Source organism: Syngnathus acus, chromosome 10, assembly GCF_901709675.1.
Source record: "Syngnathus acus chromosome 10, fSynAcu1.2, whole genome shotgun sequence".
NCBI lineage: Eukaryota > Metazoa > Chordata > Actinopteri > Syngnathiformes > Syngnathidae > Syngnathus > Syngnathus acus.
Genome location: NC_051095.1, coordinates 24,670,277 through 24,682,316, shown reverse-complemented (window position 1 = coordinate 24,682,316; position 12,040 = coordinate 24,670,277).

Genomic DNA, 12,040 nt, shown 5'->3' with positions numbered 1-12,040 from the left:
AGTTTCTCTCCGTAAGCAGAGTTTTGCACAACGTTGTCGTAGAAGGAAGGAGCTGAAAAAGCAATCGCCTCTAATGCTGTGATTAATCTTGCTGCCGCATGCAATCGCTTATTTTCTCCAAACCCAGAAGCTTTTTTTCTACCTATTCTTTGAACATTTCTGCTCTCACTTGCGGCCCCCAAGTGTTTAACTTTTTATGCAGAATTGCTTTCATTTGTGGTTTCTGGTGCAGCGGCACAAGGCGAGCAGAGGAGATGCTGCGGCAGGCAAAGCTGTGAATGCTGTCATGTGGTCTTCTTTTTCACCCTCTTTTTTAACAAGCATTGCCATTTCAGCTGCTTGGTGAATGGGATGGGGAAAAAAGAGAGAGCAGGGGGGCGAAGGAGAGGTTAGGGGAAATGAACAGAAAGAGAGCGAGCCAGCGAGCGAGAAAGTGTGCTGTTCACTCCTCCTCTCCTCTGAAAATTGAGTGATTTTCCTTCCTTGGGCACAATTGCTCCTCTGTGTCTTTTTAGTGGCAGTGAAGGAAGGGGAGAGAAAATGCTTTCTCTCTTTGTAAGAGACACACACACGCGCACACACATGCACACACACAGGCACACACACACGCACACACACTCACTCACACACACTCACACACACACACACACACACACACACACACACACACACACACACACACGGGATATATGGAAGGCTTAGATTGTGTCGCCTTGCACACCAATGAGGAGGCTTTCTCCACCAGAACACTCCTTTCTCTTATCTTGAAGCCCTGGGACTCTGGCGTATGAGTGTGAGAGCGAATGAATGAATGACTGAGCGGGTGAGACTCCATTCGTATACTTGTACAGCGCTTGTGTGTGTGACGATATCGTCGCAGCTCTCAGATAAGATTAAAATGGAAAAATAGAAATGTTACATCTAATATGCTCTGCCGTTTTCTTTGACTTTTCTCTCTCTCCCTGCCTCTCTCTCTACCTCACCCAACAAGAGTGATATGATAGAGAACTATAAATTGGTATTCTTGTTGAGTGGCTCAATTTGTGGCTAAGCGATTCAGAGATGACTTTGAAGCATAAGGGCTGTTGCTTTGAAGCACAGGGGCTGTTGCTCTGAGTTGATTTATAGAGGCCATTTCCGTGTTCTTTCTAGTGGATGTGACTGTGGATGTTGCCATTTTTCTTCTGGTGCGTGATTGTGTGGGTTATATTGTGTGTGAAAGGTGATTTTATCACCTGCAATTTTAATCATTTTTTCCCTAACTGACTGCTCCCATTCATTTTCCTTTCCGGACCGATGAGCTTGTGAATCTTTTAGGATGCCTGTATCATTATTATGTTTACCAAGGCGTCACTAACAAGTGTACTTGCAAAATATAATCTATTTGGGAGAATATGTAAAAAGCGTGTTTTTTTTTTACAACAAAATGTTTGGCTCTTGAATGGAATCTGTTGTGGTACGTATGTTAACTTAGAAGTGGTTTAACTAAACCAATAGAGAAATTATGAAAAGATCATAGTCGTTTGTTATTGCTTTTGCTCGATTGTAAGATCCCGAGAGAGGTTGTTGAAACGCCTAGTTTGCATCCTGCTAGTTGTTTTTCTGTGCTGCACCGACGGTCTCGTTCATGTGATACTGTTAAAAAATGCGTTTCACATACGGCCGAAAGAGTATCGTGAGAGATTATGTCCACAGGCTAGAGACAATGTATTTATGTACAGGCTATTTGTATTGTTACAACGTAAGGTGGGTATGCCAACTGTCCCTTACCTAAGGTGGGTTAAAGATGACTAAATTTATACCACACAGACAAAATCTTTGCTTGGTTGCTGAAATCACAAATTTGCTATCAGTCTGCTTACCTGATCACACTGCATGAATTGGTTAGGCTTCCCAAAAAAACTGAACTGACAGAATCTTGCACAGACTTGCCTCAGGGTCACATCTTTTGTAATTTATTTTGTGGAAAATATGTTGCTGTGCTGACAGAATAAATTTCCAATGATTAATCGTTGGAAAGCAGACACAGTACATAACAGCGGTTTCAATAAAGAACATTTTCCCTCAAAATTCTGGAGCTTTAGGTTTTATTCATTTCTCAGTTATGCCTTGAATCGGAATGGGCACATGCATAACCTATGAGAGCCAGACTGACAAGAAGCCTGCTACTGCTTTGGGGGGGGGGTATTTTTTTAAGTAAAGGAAGCCCCGCCAGGTGGCTAGCAACTAAATCGGACGTGCGCTGTAACTAAGGAGATCCGGCACGTGTCCGAAGCTATGCACATGATCAACCTCCACTGCCCCGCAGATCAGACAACTCTTGTCGGAAACGGTATTCTTGTTCATTGCCATTGATCGGCGGCTTCTAAACTTGTACAGCTCTTCGATCTATGTGCAACCTTTGTGAGGATGACAGGATTGATTCTCAAAATGGATATCAGTGACATAAAGAACCTTAGAGTGAGGCTAAATTACTGGTGTTTGTGCAGTCATTGCTTCAGATACCAGCCCAGCTGAGATGTACTTGTCTGAAAAGCGACGGTACCCTTTACTTGCCCTTTGTTGCAAAATGTCAAATGGGAAAAGGAATTGTGGAGTGCAATGTGGCAACATGTTGGCAGAGGGCACTCCAATTACCACCTACATTGCCAAAACATGTGACTTTGTTATTTGATGTGTCTAAATTGACCATAGGTGTGAATGGAATTGTAAACGCTTGCTTGACTGTGTGCCATGTGATTCAAGTCACCTGATATAGGTTCAATTTACCAGTGGCCCACATCAGGACAGGTGCTATACAAAATGGATGGCTGGATGGATGGCTGGATGGATGGATGAATTGATGGCATGACTCATCTGCTTGTAAATATTTGCCTGAACACTGATGTGTGTGGTTTATGATAATCTAATATACTGGTGCTCTATTTTATCTGTAAGGATGGCACCTATTAAATATTAGCATGCGGTACTAGGATGCTGCTGTCTTAGCCAGGATTCTCAGAAAAGATGACAATTTCAATCTGGGTAATAAAAAATGTTAATTGTAAATGTTAAGGACATACAATATTTGTTGTAATCTTTCAGCAATGATGTGGCAGGTTTGCCACAATATTCAAAGCCTGATAGGTTGTATCTGATCAACGCTTGGCTGTAAATAACAAAATCATCAAAGACATCCATTTTCTGAACCGCTTATCCTCACGAGGGTCGCAGGTGTGCCGGAGCCTATACTAGCTGACTTTCGGGCAGGAGGCAGGAGACACCAAGAACCGGTTGCCAGCCAATCACAGGGCACACAGAGACAAACAACCATTCGCACTCACACCTATGGGCAATTTGGAGTATTCAATCGGCCTACAGTGCAATATTTTTGGGATGTGGGAGGAAGTCAAAGTCCCCGGGGGAAACCAACGCAGGCACGGGGAGAACATACAAACTTCACACAAGAAGGCCGGAGCCGGAATCGGACCCACAACCTCTGCACTGTAAGGCAGACTTGCTAAGTAGTGGACCACTGTTCTACCCATCATCATTTCATTGGGTCTGAGAATATCAACCAGATTTTGACGCTTGTTATTCAGTCTCAGAATTACAACATCCAAACAATAACCTCATTAGAAAGCATATCAGCACTCCAACCAGTACTTGAACCAGATAGTGGAGAGACCTCAACAACTTTTAAAACAATCAATTTTAAAAATGCTTGCAATTTTGTTCACATAAAATACATGAAACATTTTGAATGTTAATAATAGCATCTGTATCTAAAAAAAAGACTGCATGAAAAGCAAATGGAGTGATGTTGTAGGTGTCCTTTGTTTCAGTGAGGAGTCAAGAGGTTTTCAGATGGTTGCTTCACTTCAGTTGCGGCTTGGCATCATCAAACAAATGAATGCTGCTGTCAGAGCTCTGGAGCCCCGTTCCATGTGGCATTGTTTTGAAAAAGGTGCAACAATAAAACTTAGTGATGCGGAATTGATTTCTTAAGAGCACGTCACATTAAATCATTTAGAGACATGAAATATTGATCAAAATTAGCTATTTCATTCTTTGCAATCACCTTAAACTACCACAATCCCCCAAATTCCCTGATCATATATACGCTCAAAGTATTTTATTATCTAAAAGCTGTGATACCCTCTAGCACTCGAATGCATTCGGTAGCACATAAAATATTGCCGAGAAGACTTGTATTGTATTAACTCGCTTTGCTTTTAGGATTTGTCGTGGCAAGAGCAGCATTCTGTCTTCGCTTTTTATAATGCGCTACCCGTGGTGCTGACGGCTGTGCAAGCATCTCTGCGAGGAGAGTTAAGAAAAGTACATCAGCCCAATGATGGATAATGGATCAGGTCTATCAGTTTTTCCCTTTTTCCGGGCATCTGCATGCTTGAGATTCTACATCGAGGAAACATACGTAAAGCACATGACTTTCACAATAATAGCAGTGCACAAGTGTTAATTTTCCTTCTGCATATTATGAGCAAAGCACCAGACAGACCATTTATCATGCGATGTAAGTTGCTGAACTGTACAATAAAACCATGTCAGCATGCCAGTGATTCAATAACTGTGCAGACATTTCGCAGATTAAAAGCTTTCAGCAGGAGGGAGGCTCATTGGGCTTCAAGGTTCTTCTCCTTATCAGTCTGCTCTATTAGTTTGACACAGTGAACCTGGAGTCATCCAGTATCTGATTTGACTCTGGAATCATTCCAGTTGAGTACCACTTGGAGTGGAAGAGGCTGTGATGCTGGGTGCAATATGCACTAATGGACTATTATTGAGGATGGGAACAAATTAGGTCCGTGATGTTAAATAACTCTGATTTTTGCCACAGAACTAAATTTAATTATTATATATTATTATATTTTAGGCAGTAATATTTAACCTAAAATCTTTTGTTCATTTTTAATCAGCAAAAATTTGTTTTGATATGATGGACATCTAAGAAAATGTATTTACCTGTTGTCTAACAGCTTACAGTATTTTGGGCTTTTTGTCCATCAAAGTCAATATTTGGAGAATTTTTGCTCTCTTTTATTTAATGAAAAATATAGTATGATTTCTATTTATAATGCATTTGTTTACATTCCTAGAATATTAACTGTAAATATGATTCCCACAACATACAGTACATGTTGAGTTGTAAAGTAATAAAGTAGGCCAGTTTTGTTTTTATGATTATGAAATTGACTTTGAAATTGACTTGGAAATTCCAAGCACTTTGAACATTTAATTGCATCAGCAGCAAAATGTGTTCAATATAATATAAATAATAAATATGATAAATATAATTTTACTTCGTAAATATATAAATATCATTTTACATAGTTTTGATATAAAAAATTACAAATGTTTCATGACATCAAAGATGCACTTTTGAGTTATCTTGACAGACGGACGGACGGGCGGGCGGGCAGACGGATAGATGGATAGATGCATAGATAGATAGATCATATTTTAATTTGAAGGCTTATTCTTTACTTGGCTCTCAAGTAGAATACGGTGGAACCCCGGAAGTCAACTAGCTCGGTCCTCAACATATTCGGTTTTCAACCCAAAATGTTAGGAAATCTTTGTCCCAGTTCTCGGACAAAGCTTTGGAAACCAACCCATCTTGCAAACAAAACACAGTTTGTTCCGCGAGCCGCTATTCGGCGTCGGTTGGTGTTGTTTGGCGGGTTGTAGACCACTGTAAGGCTACACTGTACTAGCGAAAAAAACATGGGTGCCAAGAAAGACGCAGGAGAAAAGCAGAACAGGAAAGTTGCGAAGACAACGATGTTGGAAGGAGCTGGACATACTTGTTCAAAGGATGGGAGGAGTCAGCTGAGATGGCCTTTGCTCGCCTTTCCATTGCTCGGCTTTGGAGTTGAGTGAGTCTGTCTTGGGATTTGCCCGTTATCTTGTTTGCTTGATTGATAGCTCTGGTTAATTTGGATTTATTTTTGACAGTCACAAAATTAAACCAAGATGTGATGTTGTTATACGAGATTATGGGGTCAATGAGAGATTTGTTGGCAGTTGTCAGAATGTCTTGATTGACCTGGAAGCTCCTGAGTTCCCTAAGTATAAGCAGACGTTGTGCCTTATTGTACACCGTATCTGCGTGCTGGGAGAAAGATAGGCAGTCATCCAACAAAACCCCTAGATATTTAAAAACTTTGACTTCCTCCACAATTTGTCCATTCCCCTTCCAAACAATGACCACCCCCCTCACACACACACACGCACGCACACACACACTCACACACACACACACCTCCTCTCCACCTCTGCGTTCATAGTTTCAGCGCCTCATCAATGTCAATGTATGTAGATCTTAAATGTACTGTTCTAATGATGTGTTCCTTATTTTATTTATGTTGCATATTCAACTCTGCACATTTTCGCTGCACAATTTTGGTATAAAAGAGGCAACGTTAGGATAAAAACTTGCAGGCTGAGAATGGATTATTGTGTTTTCAGTTATTTCCAATGTGGAATATTGCTTCGGAACTCAATGGTTTCGTTTCTCAACGTTCCTTCTAGAAGGAATTGGCGTTGAGATCCGGGCCTCTACTGTAGATGGTGAGCAACTGCTGGGATTAGATTTCTTTCTGTCTCGAATTTTAGGTTTGCCTCATTGTTGAAAGACATCCTGTAACAGGAGAATGAAAAGGGAGAAGAATCAATTACAGAGTGGGAGAGAGGAAACACATGTTGAGTTTGTACAGTTTCAAGAGAAGGAATGACGAGGCGAAGGCGGAGGAGGGATAGAGGAAAAAAACAGCAGAATCGATTAGGTTGGATGCTTTTCCTTTAAGGAATGTACAGTGTTTGTGTGAGTATCAAATGTCGAAGCTTTGTGACCGCCCTAAGGGTCTCACAACACTCATTTTGTCAATAACAGATGCGGAAGGTGCATGGGCCAAAACACTCTACAATTGATTTACCTCAATGTGAGGCACTCATAACCATAGACGCACTTTATATACAACAAGGGAAAATATTTTTTTGTTGTTCTTCCTTTTAACTGAATAGCCATAATTTCACTGTCTTTACCTTATCCAATCAAGGCTTGAAGGGTTGACAATGTCTTCAACGGCGATTGGCCAGCACCCAGTCTGGGGTGTACCGTCTCTTGCTAAAAGTCAGCTGGGACTAGACCAAGCTCAATCCAGGACCCTCGCGAAGGTAAAAGGGATGGACAATCAGTGTTGGGAGAGTTACATTAAAATTGTGTTCTCATATAACTACCTGTTCAAAGGTAGGGTAAAACAACCCCAATTTTGACACGTATGTGATAGAACTGTATTAAAAATTATGTCAATGCTACAATTACCCTCTGAAAACAAACTCAGAGGAGATTTAACGGTATTTGAGAACAGAAGGGCAGTACACCTACAGACAATTTCCCCAATGGAAATCATTGTAAAGACTAGCCTAGTTTATCTTTTAGGAAAATGAAATAAGGTCACATTTTCTATTTTACCATTCATTTTGGAGAAATAATGATACGCTGAATGACTTTAAAAATGCCCACTTTTAATGAGAAATAGTGCCACACACCCCTCCCCTCCATGTCTTGGTTGATGATGTCACGGAAGAAAGCGATCATAATTCCCCAATTGGAAATCATTGTACAGACTATCGCTTAAAATGTCCAAAAAAAAGCTATCAATTGGCACCAAAATGTACATGGACATTTCTACTTACGACGACTTCAACATATCACAAGGATTAGCCTCTCTGTGGCTGATTAAAGAGCAAGAAATGAGCAGTGCCCTTTCACGCCTGTCCATTTCCTTTCACCAGTCACCACACAGTCCGAGAGGCTTTGTGTAAGCTGAATTGTTCATACGTCGTTATATAGTCAATTGAAATCGGTAAAGGTTCATTTGACTCACATTTCCCCCTAAGTACACGTATGGGGTACCACCGCCTATCAGGTGCTTTGAATGGCCGCACTCATTTGAAGGGTCTCCTCGTTGGAAGTCTGGTGGTGCGACCTTTGGGCGCTGTGACGCGGTCCAGGACAAGCCTCCTGGTCGAGACAGGCCCCCAATGACACTTTAGTGCAGGGGTGTCAAATTCATTTTTGTTGCGGGCTGCATCATAGTCATAGTTTCCTTTGGAGGGCCATTATGATTGTCAATGTCTTTTATATAGGCTACAAAACAAACTGATGAATAACTAGTTTTGAAATCACAGACTGTTAAAAATTGTTCAAATATTTTAAAAAGACGAATGGTAATAAAAATTGCAAGCAATGTCTCTTTTTTTTTTAAAGTAAACACTATTTTTTAATTTTTGTAATGACACAAAGCCGATGCAAAATTTGTCTTCGCGGGCCACATAAAATGAGCCTTGAGTTTGACACAAATGCTTTAGTGCTTGTAAATTTCCATTTTTAGTCACTGGGTTTATTTTTGCTCTTCGATCACGTTATGCAGTCAACCCCGGGTGCGTTCACACAGTCGATAAACTCATCAATGGCAACAAAAAAGCAGTGACAAGTAGCGTGAACACATCGCAGGGAGTACATTGATGCAAAAAAAGACAATGAATAATAATTAAATGCAGAAATTAGGCCAATGTAAAAAGTGTTCATTTATTAAGAATGATTTCATCACCAAACTTCGCTGATGCAACAAATGCAAATGTGTGTGACTTTTTCTTAAATGAAGACATGCTTTAAATATATGACATATATTCTTGTTTTTTGGTCTTCTCATGGAGAGGGGTGCACATAATTTTTTTTCGTGGTTCAAAAATGATTACCAGAAGCCGACCCACCGACATTGTGGATGAACTTAAAGACTTACAGCACACCTGGCAAGGTTGATCATTAATACTGCATGTGTAAATATGTCATTTTAATATAAGTGAAGGCACTTTTTCCACCCTCCAGTTTTCAGTTTTTATTGCATTATTGCATCTATCTATCTATCTATCTATCTATCTATCTATCTATCTATCTATCTATCTATCTATCTATCTATCTATCTATCTATCTATCTATCTATCTATCTATCTATCTATCTGTCCGTCCATCCATCCATCCATCCATCCATCCATCCATCTATGTATCAACTATCTAGCTATCTATTTTTTATTTAAAAATTTTTTTGAAAATAATTTTTTAAGGACCACCTGCCGTTTAAAAAAAATTGCACAGTAAAAAGTTGACTGATGTACTTACAATAGCCCCTTACAAGTTAATGAATAATTGTACGTTTAAGGATAACATAATTGCTGTCCTGTCATTACTGATGGTTAACTATGACTATGTTTGCAAGATTACATTCAATAGCCTACCACTATAGGCATAATACGTTGGTCAAAAGACATATAAAGGGAATCACTGTTTGTAGTTTTTAAAACCAGATCAGCACACTTCTCATCCATCCTTACATTATACCCACCACTTATCCTCATTAGGATAGTGGATGAGCTAAAGCGTACCACAGCTGACTTTGGGTCAGATGCATGTTACACTCTGGACTTATTGACAGCCAATTACAGGGCACATATGTATACTCACAATCATTCACACTCATATTAATGCCTAATGACAATTTAGAGTCTTTATTTAACCTAGGAAACATGTTTTTGGAATGTGGAAGAAAGCCAGAGAACCCACACAAGCTCAGAAAGAACATGCTACTTGCACACAGGAAAGATTTGAATCCCCACCGTCATACCTGTGAGGCGATCATGATTGCATAATTTATCATGTACTAGTCAACACTTATCAAATAGGACAGGGATTGTCAACCGTTGGTCCGCGGCCCTCTAGTGGTCCGTGGATGTATTACAGATGGTCCGCAAAATTGGAATTGGAAAATGATTGTAACAGTTTTTAAAAATAAAACTGATTTACTAATTAGACTTGATTTATTTTCCAGCTAAATTTTGTCAATCATTTACTCATCCAATTATGTCAAATGTAGCTGAGATTCCCAAAACACAGATGCAAATAAATAGCCTGTATTGGTCTCTCCTCCGGTGCAAAATAAAATAATATTCCCCCAAAGCAGTTGTCCTCGAGTTGCTTCTTGGGTATAATGGTGGTCCCTTGGGGAAAAACTGTTGAAAACCCCTGAAATAGGAGCTAAAGAATTAGTTTGCATCAGAATACAGTAATCCCTCGTTTATCACGAATAATTGGTTCCAAGCCCACCCGCGATATGTGAATATTCGCGAAGTAGTGTCACCCTCTCACTTTTAACACACCCTTGCTGCACATACTCCCCACACCCTGTCATTGTGTCACACGTTCTTTCACAACACCCTCCAACATTCTCTCTCTCTCTCTCTCTCTCTCTCTCTCTCTCTCTCTCTCTCTCTCGCACTGTCTTTCTATCTCTCTCACATTGTCTATCTATCTATCTATCTATCTATCTATCTATCTATCTATCTATCTATCTATCTATCTATCTATCTATCTATCTATCTATCTATCTATCTATCTATCTATCTATCTGTCTGTCTGTCTGTCTGTCTGTCTGTCTGTCTGTTTATCTATCTGCCTATCTGTCTATCTGTGAAAATATCTGGATTTCGCTTTGTAAGTGAAATGAAGCACCTGAAGATTCCTTCTTCAATGTGCACAGTGACTGATCCATTTTGGTTTAAGTTTAGAAATAAACAGAGGTACAGCCCCACATAAACACGCACACGCACACACACACAAAAGCTTCATATATGCAAATGAATCATTGGAAAAGGAAATTAGGGGTGCGTGGGCTGCCTCAAGCCAGTTTAGTCATAGTCATAGAAATTAGCTATTATCTATTTTTTTCAATGGACCTTAATTACCCAAAGTGACTCCGAATTAGTGTATATCTACAGTAAGTATTGCTGTTGGCTGTTTGACACAAGTACATCATGCATACAGTACATGATTACTGGTACTATCTTTATCCAACTATCGTTAAACCCATAGTATGATTTCTCCATTACAACTGAGACTTTCTGGAAGGGTTCAAGAGAAAAAAGCTAGTTGTCATCAAGAGAATAGACTGCTAAAGGAAAGTGGGGACTGAAGAAATCAAAGGAATGACACCAATATTAATGAAGCAGTTAACATACTGTAAAGGACGATGTGATGAAAGGCAGATGTGGTTGTGGCAGGAAAAAAAAGGATGGAGCCGTTGAATTAATGAACAGCAGCACTTAAAATCTGACTGCCTGTAACTCAACCCCGCTGATACATAATGAAATACACTTATGACTTCACATCACGACCTTTTTTGTATTTAATACCACTGACATGTTTCATCAAGTAAAACTTGAATATGGTTATTAGTTTCAGTGACATACTCCAGTGCCACATGCAAGACTATGTTTTAGATAAAAATGGCATAAAGAAGCATGGCAGTAATAAGGAAATGTGACAGCAGAAATGAGGAGGGAAGGAAAACTACAATTGATTCATGAAACACATTTCATTTTTGGTCTAACAAAGTTCTTCAAGGACTGCAAATGTGCAATGAAAGCAGAATATGGAAACAACCAAGCCATGGTTTCAAAGAAAACATAGACACCTTTTATTGTGGAAGCATCAAAGTGGAACATTCCTTCATTCAATCATCTTCAATATTGCTTAATCCTCACGAGGGTTGCATGCTGGAGCCTATCCCGGTGCCTTTTGGCCGATAGGCGTGGTATACCCTGAACAGATCACCAGCCAACCTCAGGGCACATATAGACAAACAAGTAGTTATGCTCACAATCACACCTACAGGCAATTTTAAGCGGTCAATCGGCCTACCATGCTTGTTTTTTGTTTTTTTAATATGGAAGGAGTCCGGAGTACCCGGAGGAAACGCATGCAGGCACACGAAAAACCAGCCAGAATCAAACCCAAACCATGCCAACCTGCAAGACCGTCATGCTGGCAAGTTATTGCATTGGTAACTCATGGCAACGTCAGCGAACCGGGTGGGGGGGCGTTAGGGGATACGTTTTTCCGAAATGAAATAAAAATTGCCCTTAAAGGGCATGTAAAGACACTATGGGGCCCCAAAATGTATTTGATAAAGATGGACTT